The sequence below is a fragment of the Dermacentor silvarum genome, chromosome 2 (assembly GCF_013339745.2).
Source record: "Dermacentor silvarum isolate Dsil-2018 chromosome 2, BIME_Dsil_1.4, whole genome shotgun sequence".
Lineage (NCBI taxonomy): Eukaryota > Metazoa > Arthropoda > Arachnida > Ixodida > Ixodidae > Dermacentor > Dermacentor silvarum.
In genome coordinates, this window is record NC_051155.1 from 134111318 (window position 1) to 134126180 (window position 14863).

General features: G+C 45.9%; 1 protein-coding gene across 1 annotated transcript in view; it reads right to left on the reverse strand.

The window, feature by feature from the left end:
- LOC119441786 (uncharacterized) overlaps positions 1-14863 on the reverse strand; it is a 33768-nt gene that overhangs the window by 16478 nt on the left and 2427 nt on the right. The gene's annotated exons all lie outside the window — the stretch shown is intronic.

A 14863-nucleotide genomic window follows, 5' to 3' on the forward strand; every position in this document is an offset into this window, starting at 1 on the left:
TCTGTAAACTCAAGTTTCTGCTTACGTCGGGCCCTATGCTGCTTCACTTCAACCCTTCTTTTGCCACAGAAATCAGTACTGACTCCCGTGGCATAGGAATCAGACAACGATACAATGAAGCCGAGCGTTTGTTACTTATGCCAGTCGTTCTCTGAGATATTCATAGTGAAAATCACAGTCAGACAGGAAGAACATCTCAATGTTTATTTTGATACTCAGAAATCCCGCTGTTATGTTTATGTTCGCCCGTTGAAGATTTTAACCGACCACCATTCTGCACGCTGGCTTGCAGGTCTTCGAGATCTGTCTGGTCGTCTGGTGCAATGGGCTTTACGACTACAAGAATATGATTTTGTGGTAACCTACTGGAGAGGCCGCCATCATGCGAACGCTGATTGCCTCTCTCGCTAACCACTAGCAATGGCACACTCCGATTTAGACACCCTTGATTACTGTCAATATGCTAGTGCTCATTATGAGCCGATGTTATCACTTTCGAGCAAGAGCAGCGTTAGAACAGAAGCTTGGAACCTCTTTTTTTGGCGACTGTACTCCAAGAGTTAGTGATTGGTTTTATATCCTTGACGGCCTGCTTTATGAAACCGCGTACAAAGCGAGTGGTGCTCGCTTCCCCCTTTATGTGCCAGAAAGTCTAAGCAGGGACGTGCAATACGTGCCATGCATGATGTCCTGACAACCAGTTATCTGTGACTCGCCCGCACGCTACAGCGCATCTAGAAGCGCATTTACATACAGATTCCTCACTCAGTAGATTCTTACGTGGTCAGCTGAAATTAATGCTAACATCATAAGCGACTTTCAAACGCTCCATCAAGGCCAATTCCACCCTCTGATTCCTCCGCGTACACCCTTTGAACGAGTTGATGTCGACGTCCTGGGCCCCGTTCGATGTTCATCGAACAACTTCCAATGGGTTATAGTTTGTGTTGACCATCTTGCTCGCTACGCAGAAGCCGCAGAAAAACCCTCAGCCTTCGCTGCTTGTGTCGCAGCTGCCTTGTTGCATTCCGTTATTCTACGCCATGACCCACGTCGCGGGATCATAAGTGACCGCAGTCGACAGTTCGTTGCCGAAGCTGTAGAAGAGTTGCTTCGTCTATGCGGTGCACAATTCCGACACTCAACGCCGTATCTTGTTGAACGGACGAAACGAACGTTGATTAACATGATGTCCATGTGCTATCGACCAAAAATGTTTACGGACCAAGAGATCTAATAAAAAGCTGAATATCTCCGCAGCCTCAAAACGCAGCCTGGTATTCCCATTTCCAACCTGTACTGGTATATGCGAACAAAATTATGATGTGCGGTTTTACTGGCTACTTTTACAAACTTCTCGGGTGTTTTGCGTTTTCTCAGATTCCGTGGTCCGTAAACTTTTTTGGTCGATAGTACGTCTCCCCGATCGCCGCAGATATTTCTTAGCCCTATCCTACCCTTCTCTGTACATGCCGAAGATTTGTTCACCAAGATCAATCGCCAATCGCCTTGCCGAAAAAGCCAGCCAGATAGCGCGTCTTCGCATGGTGGCATCGCGAAACCGCTGGGAACAGTGGTACGACAACCCTCATGGACCGTTTTCCTTTACCAAAATGTTATGTAGGGCGCCTTTGAATCCAACAGTGAAGGTGCGGCTTGCCGCAAATTTTTACCGCACTATTTTTGGCCCATTGGCAATTTTTAGACATTTAAATGACATAACTGGCGTGGTGGCACCCCTCTTGTGTACATGTCGGGGGTCTAGCAAAACCCAACGTGAAAATGTTTGCACGTCTTAAACGATATTATCCCGCCACAGATGACTTTCACAGTGGGTTTTGTCAGCGTAACGGGGTTCTAACGCAACGAGAAAAAAAGGTTGAAGAGGAAGACGACGACTGTCCCTGGCATTTATATATGAATACACACGCAATCATTCTTAATAACATTTACCGCGACAGGCGTTCATTCGACGTTTTTCTGGACTAATAGAGAATGTTTTTACATCCTTAAGTCTCGCCAAGCTTCACTTGGAGGAAACAACGTGTTAGCACTAGAGACAAGAATATACCCAGCTACTATTTCTGCTAACAATTTTGGTTCCGGTCATTGCTTGCAGTATTCAGGAATGCAGTATTCAGGAATAGTAAAATACGGATAAAAGAATGTATGGCTGTTCCTGACGTAACTAGGTGACATCATACACGCAATGTGCGTTCAATCGCTCGAGAGTTTGAATGTGCACTGCTTGGTATTCTACTACCGCGAGCAAGAACGCGGCCACAAGAAGATGCATAAACACACACACACACACACACACACACGCATGGCGCTAACTTCTAACAACATTTTATTTTTGGTAACAGCAGTTTTCGAACAATTTGTTTTCAAGCTGATGGTATAATGGCGGTCGGTTTCCTAAAATAAATTCTCATTGGAAGTTAGCGCCGGGTCTGTTTATATGCATCCTGTGCTACTGGAAAACCTCACCTCGTCAATCACACACTACGCACTGTAATCAAGGAGGGAGTTGGTAATTTCCTCATTATATTGAATGACCATAAAGCCATTAGCATTGATTTATGATCCTTTATGGTCAACCATAAAAGCAATGCCAATGAATTATCAGTGATTCTGCACTAAGTTCATCGCTGAAGTATGAGCACGACTCTCCAGGAACTGACCATTTCGTACAGAATAATATTAGGCTTTGTAGTAAAAATGACAATGTCACCCTTCCAGTTGCGAAGTTATCGCGCTGCTCAGCGATGGAAGCACGGGAAACTATAACTAAATAGCGTAGCCTGGCGTAGCTTCCATTGAAGGCGCAATGCTAAAGAGACAGCGGAGCTGATGGCTACCTAGCTATTCCTGCAGCTATTGGGCTAGGCTAAGCACTAGTAAGTCATCCCCAGCATTTCCCGTAATTTATTTGCTGATTCATCAATTAGCTATTGATTGGCTATCGATTGGCTATCGCAAGGTATTGGCTGCGTATTTGGACTAGGCTAAGCTCCTCGAAGTCATCCCCAACTTTTTCCAGAATTTATAATTATTGATCGATTTCGATTAGCTATTGATTGGCTATCGCAAGGTATTGGCCACGCATTTGGGCTTGTCTAAGCCCTACCAAGTCATCCCCAGAATTTTCTGCAATTTATTGAATAATATTCGAATATCGATTAGCTATTGATTGGCTATCGATTGGTGGTCGATGACTGACTAAGCTTAAGTAGTACCAACCAGGCTTACTAGACTAGGCCAGGGTCAGCTTCGCTAGCTCACAGGGGTATGTGCCATTGCGCTTGGACTCTTTCTGCACAACCGCTAGAGGATCGGCCCACATTTTCTGTTCGGGAATCACGGACTAACGGCCGGCTTGAACAGCTCCGCTGGAAAAAAGGCAGGCAGCAGGTGACACTTCAGGAACTTCATAGGTGACTCTGCGCTATAGCTTAACAACTAACTTCTGAGACTGTAGAATGGTAAGTGTTACTATCTTGCATAAAGGCAAAGATGAAGCACAACTCTGCAAGATGCAGATATATTAAATGCAGAAGCTCCACTTTACAAAATTGTATTAGGTTTAAACATACCAGTATTGTTATCATTGGGGGCTTCAGCACTAGGCTATAGTCACAGAGACGTGTGTTGCGCAGTATTTAATTTCTTAACTGAAACAAAGCGATTACCCTGCTAATTATTGTATTTGTATTCTACACATCAGATGCATTCATATCACCTAAATTGATTTCTCCAAATTGTTTTGTTAATATTACCTCCCTCTGATTGTAGCAACTCTTCACTTTCACCTTTTTCAGTCAGTCTGACTGCTCGCTCGCGCGCTAATCTGGTTAGTGCGACATCTGTCTTTTTTGTCTTTTACTTGGCATTTCTTGTTTTCTTGTTTTAAAATATGAATTTTCTTTAGCATTCCCACTGCCGCCCGATTCTTGGCTATCTCCTTAGTGGGTGCGAGCCATAACGGAGGTGCATCATCATCATCATCATAAATGCAGGGGCGCAAAGTGAGAGAGAGAAAGAGAAGTGGCACAGGCAAGATGGGGTTGGTAACTGTTTTGAGCGCTTCTGGGTATGCTGAACTTGAGAAGAGGCAAAAGAACTCAAAAATAAACTGGAAGCGGAAAGAACAGATCACAGCTCCTACGTTGAAATACTTATTATTGCGATGGCAATTATACAGGGGGTTTCACTTCATGGAGCCAAACCTTAAAAATATACAAATGCTAAGTAGCTGGATATTACCAAGGTAATGTTGTTTGGCGTTGCTAGGACATAGATGTTTTTTGCATTCCGCCTAATTAAAAAAATACTCTTGAATAACTAATTAACTTCTGAATTATTTTATTCAAATGAAAAGTGTCAATGAGAAAGTTGTAGAGCAACATGAAAAACTACCGATACAGGTTTCTGTTGCTCAATACGGGCAACATAAACCACTTCTTCAGAGCGTGAAAGAAGCCCACGTATACAGGCAAAATTACCGCGCTACTGGCCGCTCGAGACACTTTGCGTGTATTCGCGGGCATCTTTCACGCTCAGAAAAACACTTTTATGTAGCACCTATATTTAGCAACAGAAAGCTGTATCGGTAGTTTCTCATGCTGCTATACAATTTTCTGTTTGACACTTTTCATGTAATTATAATAATTGAGAAATTCAATAACTATTTACGAGCACGTATCTAATTATATGGAATGAAAAAAATAATCTATGGTGGAACTGCCAAATTTTGCTCATTCCGTCAGAGCAGGTCACACAGGCTGCTGGATTTCAATAAGAGAGCAAAACGTGGTTGGTTTGTACAACGCAGATGAGCCAGGCCATGGTCCGAGGAACTACTCTAAAGGTCCTGTCGTGTAAGTTTCCAAAACGGTCCGAAGGGAAAGCCTCTGGTCTTTCTATGATCAACAGTCACACAAAAGGTCCGTCAAAAAATTTTCCGACGCATATTTTCCCATTCACAATTCCAATTATGCGTCAATAGGCATTTGTGACATTGTGCACAAAGCATAGTAGCTGATCCGCTTCCATTCCACCCTATGAGAGTGGATGTACAGCTATGCTGGTGCGGATGTTATACAAGTATACAACACCGCCCCAACGGACGTTAGACGACGTTGTACAACGACCACCACCACCACAAGCGACGTGCGCCCCGCGCGTACGAACGGTTGCGGAAATGCAGCATACATCCTCATTCTTCGAAGCCGTGCGCCAAGTGTAACTTCCTTATGGAACTAAATTGTTGGTCATAAGTAAATTGAGTCAGAAAATGCATAACGTACGACTTACACACAAGCTGCAGACAAGATGGCATCGGATTATAATTCGGATATAGCAGAAAACATATTTCTCGCACGCGGAATCACAAACACATATCCCTTTTCCAGCTGCCATTTTTTCGGTGAGCACGCCACAAAAAAATCCGGACCAACTAGAGACTAACAGCTTCGCAGTGAAACGCGCGTCAGTCGCGTTAGCGCAAAAATGGAACATTCTATACCCGGTATTTCTCATTTGCTAACCTATATTGTATATGTACCTCGCTTTTTAGGCATTATTGTGAATCTCTACCTATCCTGACGCCTTCATAGTGTTTCCATGAGGAAGTGATTGATTCTATTATTCTCCTTGTAAAACACATGGCATGGCTAGAAAAACACACGAACGTTGGGTCATTTTGTAGTCCAAATCTACAGAACACTCTTTATGAAATGTTTTCATTACTGCACTAGGATGCTGTCAAGTCCGCGGAACTCAAACCACGAAATGCTTGAGCACACACGCTTAGAACCTGCATAGGTATTATCCGATATTGCTGAAGCAGCCGGCACGATTACGATCGCTATGGGTTATTCCATCACTACGTATCCTGCCACTGACATGCTTAAACACGTCCTTGGCGCTTTACATGGATCCAGTTTCAATGCCTAGCTTCTTATGCGAAAAATAGAAGAGAGACAGCGTTTTCAAGCATTGCAGTGCTCCAACTTCTCAAAAGGTGTTCTTACAATATGCGGAGGAGACAGGGTGCGACAGAGCATGCTAGACAACTGTCACCGTGCGACAGAACAGTGCCCTTGCAGATACCAGACGTTTCACAAAGCTGGTGCGGTGTGGACCCGTATGACCAAAGGGAAACCATCAGCGTTGATCAGCGCCCAATTACAGGATTCGACAGATTTAGCTTGACTTAAATTTCGCTATCCGTTCTGTTCCGATTACCACCATGTTGTATGTACACCGCTCCTCAGCAATAACACTGATGTACATGCGTCCAACGCTCCTGCCTGCAGCGGAAGCCAGGACACTGTCCTTAGTCCATTGCAGAGCCCAGTGAATGGAGTGTAACGGATTGTCCACTTGGCTTCGTCGTTTTTGCAACCAAACTTACCGTGCTTACCTAGTATCACTGAAAACCGCTCTGCTCGCCGGCAACTGCGATCTCGTGAGGAAGACGAAATGTGAGGAATACTTTATTCCCTTCCCCGCATCTGATTGGATTGGAACGACGTCTATGCATCTGCCTAACCTTTCAAGTCAAGCTTTACACCCTCCACTTTTTTCTTGGCACTCTTTCGTTTGATACCCCCCTAAGCACAGGACACTTTCGATCGCAATCAAACCCTACCGGTATCAAATTTCTTAACATCAATTCGCTTTTCTCCCGCAAGCTGTGGAAGTAAGGTAATTGCAATCGACAAACCTGATTCCCAATCGAGCTCGATTGCCATATAAGGTGCCCAGTGTGGCTGTGGTATTATCTGTTCGAGATGATGGAACGTTTTCCGGGGAAAAATCGAAGAAATGCTAGAACATTAAAATCTTAGAGAAGCCTTAAGTCCTATGAGCATTTGAGAACGGGACCAATTCAATTACTCTCAGGTCTTGGGTACTTTCGTAAGCTAAAGAGAAGTGTCTACAGTGAGGGGGCCCGTTACTATAGTTACAATGCAAGTGACTGGGCAACAGCAGGCCATGCATACCTTAATAAATTTCAAGTGGCTCCAACCAAATAATAGATTTATTTTCCCGAGGTTTCGGAACCAACTCGATTCCTTCCTCAGTGGGAGTGACGACGGAGATGTCGAGGCGCTACTTTTAATCTTTCGTGGTCTAGGTGCGGGAGGCCGACGGGGGGACGACGACAATGAACCTATTTTTTGGTTGGAGTCACTGGAAAGTTATAATAAATTAAACAACCAGACAGGCAGTTCTGTCAAAATGTTGAGATACACAATTTGCGCTATAGCAGATCTTCCCGTTCGTGTTTAGTGGCGCCTAGCAAAAGTCTTGTGCTCATGATTACGTGGACCCCGGTTCAAATTACATGGGTATACATTTAAACACGAAGCTTTCCCTTGCCAACTTTGCCGGGTTTTTGTGAGCGTGGGAGCTGGGCGGCTGTTCTATTGCTGAACAAGCCAACTAATCAGCGAAGGAGGCAAGCTTCACCGCCGCTGGGTTTCTTGCAACACCACGAGACGGCTCAGGTCTGCGCGCATCCTTGGCAGCGGTGGCGCCGGCCGTGCGGGGGAACTAAACATTCACGCAGAAACTCCTTTTGGAGTAATCTAAGACACGCGTAAGCATTTCCTACTAATCTCCTGCTTTTCGTCGTTGTATGCTTCCATGTTTGGTAGAGTGGCGCGAAACGTCGTGACAGTCGCACTAAAAAGAATTTGATATATGTAAGTCTAATTCTAGTTGGTTCATGTTCCTGAGTGAGACTCGGAAACATGAATGAAAATAAATGGGCGGCTAAAGGACACAAGTATCTGTACTTGAAAAGCGCGGACACAGAATAGAGAAAGAAGTCAAGAAAGTCCATGGTAATTGGCACTGTAAATAGACAACCAGGAGTCATCACAAAGAAAGTGAGAGAAACAAGAGATATTTGAATGCAAATAATGGAAACAAAAATGAGAAGAAAGAAATGGGAAGGGAAAACCTGTACGATAACACAAAGGGCAGTGCCTTGTTATTTGAGGCTTTAGCCAGTTGCCTAAGGACAAATACATACTGGAGCAAATATTCGGCACTAGATGAGGCATGTGTATGCTGCAGCCAAAATCCGGAGACCACTCAGCATCCTAATGGAATGCGAAGGGATTCACCCAGTGAAAACTGTAGGTATCGTACACCTTCCAGAAGCGCTTGGGTTTTAAGTGGACCGAAGCGTCAACCGGTCAGCCGTCGACATAAGCAAGAGACGTTTAGAGTATTGGTGAAAAAAAAAGCAGAGACGAAATTTATGTGACCGAATCTCTTGGAGCTATAGGTAGCGGTACAAGGTAGATGTTGAAGGAAAAAATCGCAGTTTAGCCCAAAAGGCCAAGCATCAATTGCGATCACGAATTAGTAGATAGCTATACGGAGTAAGGATAGTAGTTTTATGGCTGCATAAGCTTGGACACATTCACTTGCTAACTAAATTAACAAGTATGGTGTCAGCGCACACAAGCAAACATAAATAGATCACACTCGATGACCGCACACAACTGCCGTCAAAACGCTGGCGTGAGCAAGCGCGCTGGGCGTAGCGAGTGAAGGTTCGTGCGGTCTATCGCTTCAACGGAACCTGAGCGGCGAAAGCACAGCGCATGAAACGTAGGAGCCGTGTTGCACATCGCTTTCAAGATACGGTCCGCGGGACCGCCCGCGGCCGCGCGAAGTACGAGTACAAGTACGCGGTTGCTCACAGAGCAGAAGCCTTCCCGCTTTGCCCCTTTCACCTGCGAGATTCCAGATCCCCAAGCGCCCGGGCGCAAGATACGCATTTGGTGCCGCAGCACAATGTCGTCGTCCCCTCCCTCCCTCCCATCTCTCCACGGCCTTTCGGGCAAGGGAAGACGTAGCGCTTTCTCTCTCCGTGCGTTCGCTCCCCCGTGAACGCGCGTTGGGCGCGTGCTATCACGCTCACATACAGCGTAGAGCGCGCGGCGACGATTTTATCGGCCTGGGACTTTATACGAAACCTCACGGTGACGGCGACGATGACGGCAGAGATCCTCTTGGAGTGTCCATATGATTGCTATCGTAATTAAAAAATGTTCGGCCCTTACGTCCCATGGAGAGGGTTGACCAGCGAAGCTGAAAAGGGGTGGGCGCGGTGCTTATCTTAAGGTTTATCGTGCGGGTATCATCATCATCTTTCAGCTCATATTTATGTCCACTGCAGTACGAAGGCCTCTCCATTCCTGGGCGTGCCAACAGAATCCGCAAATATCGGCCAAACATAATCCGACGACAGTCCAGTGGGAGGCGACCCTGTCCAGCTCGGACCCAGAACAGCAACAAGCCCTGGTCAACCGAGCCCGGACGGCGGCAAAAGCCAATGGACTTCCGGACTAGGAGGTCCGACCAAAAAACGGCTATTAATTTTCAATAATAAATGTTTTATTCTCTCTCTCTCTCCTGCTATCTCCAATTACCCCTGTCTTGTGCTAGCTGATTCCAACTTGTGCCGGCGAATTTCCTAACTTCATCACTCCACCTAGTTTTCTGCCATCCTCGACTGCGCTTCCCTTCTCCTGGTATCCATTCTATGACCCTAATGGTCCACCGGTTATCCATCCTACGCATTACATGGCCTGCCTAGCTCTACGTTTTCCGCTTAATCTCAACTAGAATATCGGCTATACCTGTTTGTTCCCTGATCCACACCGCTCTCTTCCTGTCTCTTAACGTGATACCTAACATTTTTCGTCCCATCGCTCTTTGTGCGCTCCTTAACTTGCTGTCGAGCTTCTTTGTTGACCTCCAAGTTTATGCCCCATATGTTAGCAACGGTAGAATGCAATGATTGTACGCTTTTATTTTCAACGACAGTGGTAATCTCAAAGTCAGGATTTGGTAGTGCCTGCCGTATGCACTCCAGCCCAATTTTATTCTTCCATAAATTTCTTTCTCATGATCAGGGTCCCCTGTGAGTAATTGACCTAGATAAGTGCACTCCTTTACAGACTCTAGCTAGAGGCTGACGGGCGATGCAGAATTCTTATTCCCTTGCCAGGCTATTGAACATATTATCTTTGTCTTCTGCAAATTATTCTTCAACCCCACTATTACACTTTCTTGGTTAAGGTCCTCAATCATTTGCTATTTGCCCTGATTGTTGCTGAATAGGACAATGTCATCTTCAAACCGAAGGTTGCTCAGATATTCGCCGTTGATTCTCACTCCTAAGCCTTCCCAGTCTAAGAGCTTGAATACTTCTTCTAAGCATGTAGTGAATAGCACTGGAAAGATTGTGTCTCCTTGCCTGACACCTTTCTGGATAGGTAACTTTCTACTTTTCTTGTGGAGAACCAAGGTTGCTGTGCCATCCTTGTAGATATTTGGTAATATATTAACGTATGCGTCCTGTACTCCTTGGTTACGTAATGCCTCTATGATTCCTGGTATCTCTACTGAATCAAATGCTTTTTCATAATCTACGAAAGCCATATAGAGAGGTTGATTATACTCCGCAGATTTCTCTATTACGTGGTTGATGGCAGGAATAGCATCCATTGCAGAATATCCCTTCCTGAAGCCAGCATGTTCTTTTGGTTGGCTGAAGTCAATTGTTGCCGTGATTCTATTTGAAATTACCTTGGTGATTGTTTTATGCAATATGTTTTATGAATGTTTTATGAATGCTTTATGCAAGCTAAGGGGTCTATAGTTCTTCAAATCTTTAACGTCTCTCTTCTTATGGATGAGTATAATCCTGGCGTTCTTCCAGCTTTCTGGTACGCTTCAAGTCGGGAATCATTGCATATAAAGGGCCGCAAGCTTTTCAAGTATGACATCTCCTCAATCATTGAATAAATTGACTGATTCCATCTTCTCCAGCAGCTTTTTCCCTGGTCATGTCTTTCAAGACTCTTCTATCTTCATCGCTAGTTAAAGAAGAAGCCTCTGTATCCTGTTCATCGCTACTTCGAATGAAAGTAGCTTGGCTGCTCTGGGAAGTGTACAGGTCAGTATAGAATTCTTCCACTGCTTTTACTATGTAATCTAAATTGCTGATATTACCCTGCTTACCTTCCAGTGCATACATTTTGCCTTGTCCTATGCCAAGTTTTCTTCTCAATGATTTCATGCTGCTTCCATATTTTACTGTTTCCTTAATCTTTTACGGAAGCAGAATCAGGGCCCGGTCACCAACTTTGAGTTCTCGTTGTTTACTGCGGCGGTCATAATACGTCTTTTGCGACTTCTGTGCTCGGCTCAAGTTTTGTTGTGCTAGCTCCAACGTCTTCTCCAGACGTTCTCTTAAATCTAGGATGTATCCATATGCCGTCTTGATTTCTTCATTTTCTTGCTCCTGAGTCCAGAGCTCCTTCAGTATGCTCAGAGGTCCTCGAATATGTCGGCCATAAATGAGTTGAAACGGCGAAAACCCGGAACTCGCTTGCGGGGCTTCACGATATGCAAACAAACGAGGTGCAAGCAAGCGATCCCAAGATTTTGGCTGTTCTTGAACAAGCTTCCGCAATATCTGTTTCAAGGTTCCATTAAACCTCTCGACCATCCCGTTACACATACAATGATACGGAGTGCAACTAAGATGCTTGATTGCCAACAATTCATTGACGTCCTTCATGAGCTCCGATGTAAAACATGAAGCTTGGTCGCACAGAACTTCGCGTGGGAAGCCAATGCGAGAAAATATCTCGACGAGTCCTTCCGCAACTGTGGCTGAGTCGATTGGTGTCAAAGGCACAGCATCTGGGTAGCGAGTCGCAAAATCCACAAGGGTAAGAATATATCGATGGCCACTTGCAGAAGTGGGAGTTAGAGGTCCAATGATGTCAACCGCCACACATTCAAAAGGGGTGTCGATCAACGGCATCCGTCCCAAAGGCACTTGTCCACCTTGCTTTTTGGCGAAGTCCTTTGACAGGCGTCACAGGATCTGACGTATCTGCGGACTTCTTGTACGCCAGGCCAGTAGAACGCCGCAAGAACGCGATACGTCGTTTTCTTGATACCCTGGTGTCCAGACATAGCATTCTCATGAGCCAAATGCAACACTTGGCCTCGCAGCGACTTCGGAACTACTGTTTGTTGAAAAGTTTTGCCAGGGGATAGAAAGTAGTGTCGATATAAAATCCCTTTCTTCATGATAAACCCAAAGGTTGTTGATCCTTTGCCAACAAATTCTTTGCCCACTCTGGCTCTACATACATCGAGCGTCCCGTCTTTCTCTTGTTCTTCCCGGAAATTCTTATGAGACATTTGCCAAGGAAGTTTACCCGATGGCAATCTTTGCAAGTTCTTCGTGCCTTTTATACCAACAAGTGAATTTGGCCGGTTACCGTCGTCCAGAGAGTGAACTTCCCTCTTATTCCATGGAATCATTTCGAGGATAAAGTTTCCAGGAGTCATCTGGGTCATCGGCCTCACGCGACCCAGGTACATCTCACTATGACGTTGTATAGCGGTGTTGTCATACACTTGACAATCACTGTCCCAGAGAAGTAGGGAGACCTAATTTGCACCTTGGCCTCAGGGACTACAATGCTACTTCCATCCACCAACCACAATGTAGCCGTAGTGCCAGTGAGGGCTTCATCTGGCACGAGTGATCGGCGAACAACCAAAGTATTACTTCCGGTGTCCCTTAAGACGCGAACTCTTTGTCCATTGACTTCGCCTGGCAAAACCGGCATGCGACGTGTACTAGATAGCGGTTGCGTCTTCACCGTACCTGTGATGTCCTCGTCTTGATTCAAGGCGTCGCAATCGTCAGAGTGTTGCTGCGGACTGGTCTCGTCCTTGGGCAACCATAGACAAGAGGTAGCTGGCCTTGATGTGCTGTTCGTTTTGGTACAACTGTCCAGTTTTGCGACAGTATGGGCAATATAGTTGCTTTACCTTATTGCGGCAGTCAGAAGCCTTGTGGCCCGTACACCCACAAACGAAGCATCTGATTTCCACCTTTGAACACGTGTTTTCTTCTGCCTTTATACTTGTGTTTTCTCCCTTATTTCTAACTATTAGTAAGTTCCGTAGTATTTTTGCCTCCATGAAAATATTAGCCGCATCTGCCATGGTTTGAAGAGTCTTCAAGTTCTTCTCTCGTAAGAAGAGCGCCAGCTGACTGTGACAGTTGGCCATGAATTGCTCGGCCACAATTAAGTCACAGACAGAATCAAAGTCCTTCCCTGTCTGGGAGATTTCTATCCAGCGGTCAAAAAAGCTGAGAAGCCTTGTCGCATACTGCCTTCCAGTTTCGTCGTCTTGAGGCTTGCTCTTCCGGAATTTCTCCCTGTAGCCTTCGGCCGTGAAACGGAAACGCTGGAGCAATGCCAACTTAACTTTGTCGTACTCTAGAGAGTCATCCGGGGACAATCGCCCAAATACTTTCAGAGCTTCGCCGCTTAGGCATAAACTAAGAGCCGTTGCCCACTTTTCCCGAGGCCAGTCTTGACCTGTCACCACCCCCTCGAATCTCTTGAGATAGGCGTCAAGGTCGTCTCGGTCCTCGTTGAAAATCGGTATAAAATTGTGCGGATTCACGACTGAAGACGCACCTCTTTGGAGCCCAGATTCAACCACTGTTCACTCCGTGACACCAGTCTCCGCTACTCTAAGGTGCAGTTGAAGCGTCCGTTCTTCCAATTCCAAGCGTCGCTGACTTGCTTCTCCGCTATGACATTCGGTTTCTGAGACTTTAAGACGCAACTGTAAGTTACGGCCCTCCAGCTCCAGCTGGTCCTTCTTCGCCTCTCTCTCCGCAGCTCGTTCCTCGCGCGCTCGCACCTCTTGCTCATCGAACCATGCTTGCAGTGCCGGTCCTTCCAACCCCACGCGTTCTGCTAGCGTCATTAACACTCGCATGCTCATTTTTTTCCTTATGAAAACCAACAACTGTATCAAACGCTCAAGCCCTGTCGCGGACGCCAATTTGTCAGGGTTTGTTTATGGAAAGCGACTTAAGTAATATCTCTATCTATGTTGTCTATTCAAATGACGGATGAGAGCGTTTGATCTCAGAAGGGAACGAAGAATGTAGATTTACATAAAGAAAGCTGAAACGTAACACACATAAACAAAAGGGAAAAAATGAAGAGCACTCTACACTGCTTCTGTCAAGCACGGTTCTCACTAACTAAAGTCACTGCAATTCTTATATTAGAGTTGTGCGTGTCCGACTACACAAGCACAGTAGAATGAGAGCGGGGTGCGGCTCACCAACGGTTTGGGCACATGGTCGCGTCAATGAGGAACGCGGAGCCGTCGTCAAAGGAAGACACTGGTCACTCCTTGAGCGAACTCCAGGTTGTCATGCGATGGGACCTTCTGCTGGCTCAGGAGGTTAGGCAGTCCTGGTTCTGCCTGTAGAATCTGGAAGCTCGAGCCCGTGGCCCGGCAGCTCACTGCAGTCACGCGGTGGGACAGTGTCCTAGCTCCGGAGGCTAGGCCGACAAGGTTCTGCCGGTAGGAGTCTGGAAGCTCGGGCCCACGGCCCGAAGGCTTACTCCCGCTCCCGGCGGACGCTAACTTCTTCGGAGCTCGCTTGCGTCCGAACACCACCACGTCGTTCTAGGGTCTCGTTCACATCTCTTCTTCGTCCTCCCTTTTCTCCTACGTCACCCATCGTGTATGGCCCTTAATGGTCGCGTTCTTTTTAGTATTTTGTTTTGACGGCGTGTCAAATTTCACGCGCGTCACTTCTTCGTCATCGGCTTCTTGTTCTTGATATTGTCTTCACCGCACCAATTCGCTGTCAATGTTGTCTTCACCGCACCGCTCTCTTTATCCACTACACTGGCTTCGCGCACTCTCACACCATGCAATACCTGATAATTCTTGAAATAGCCCTGCTAGGGTAGCCTCACTTGAT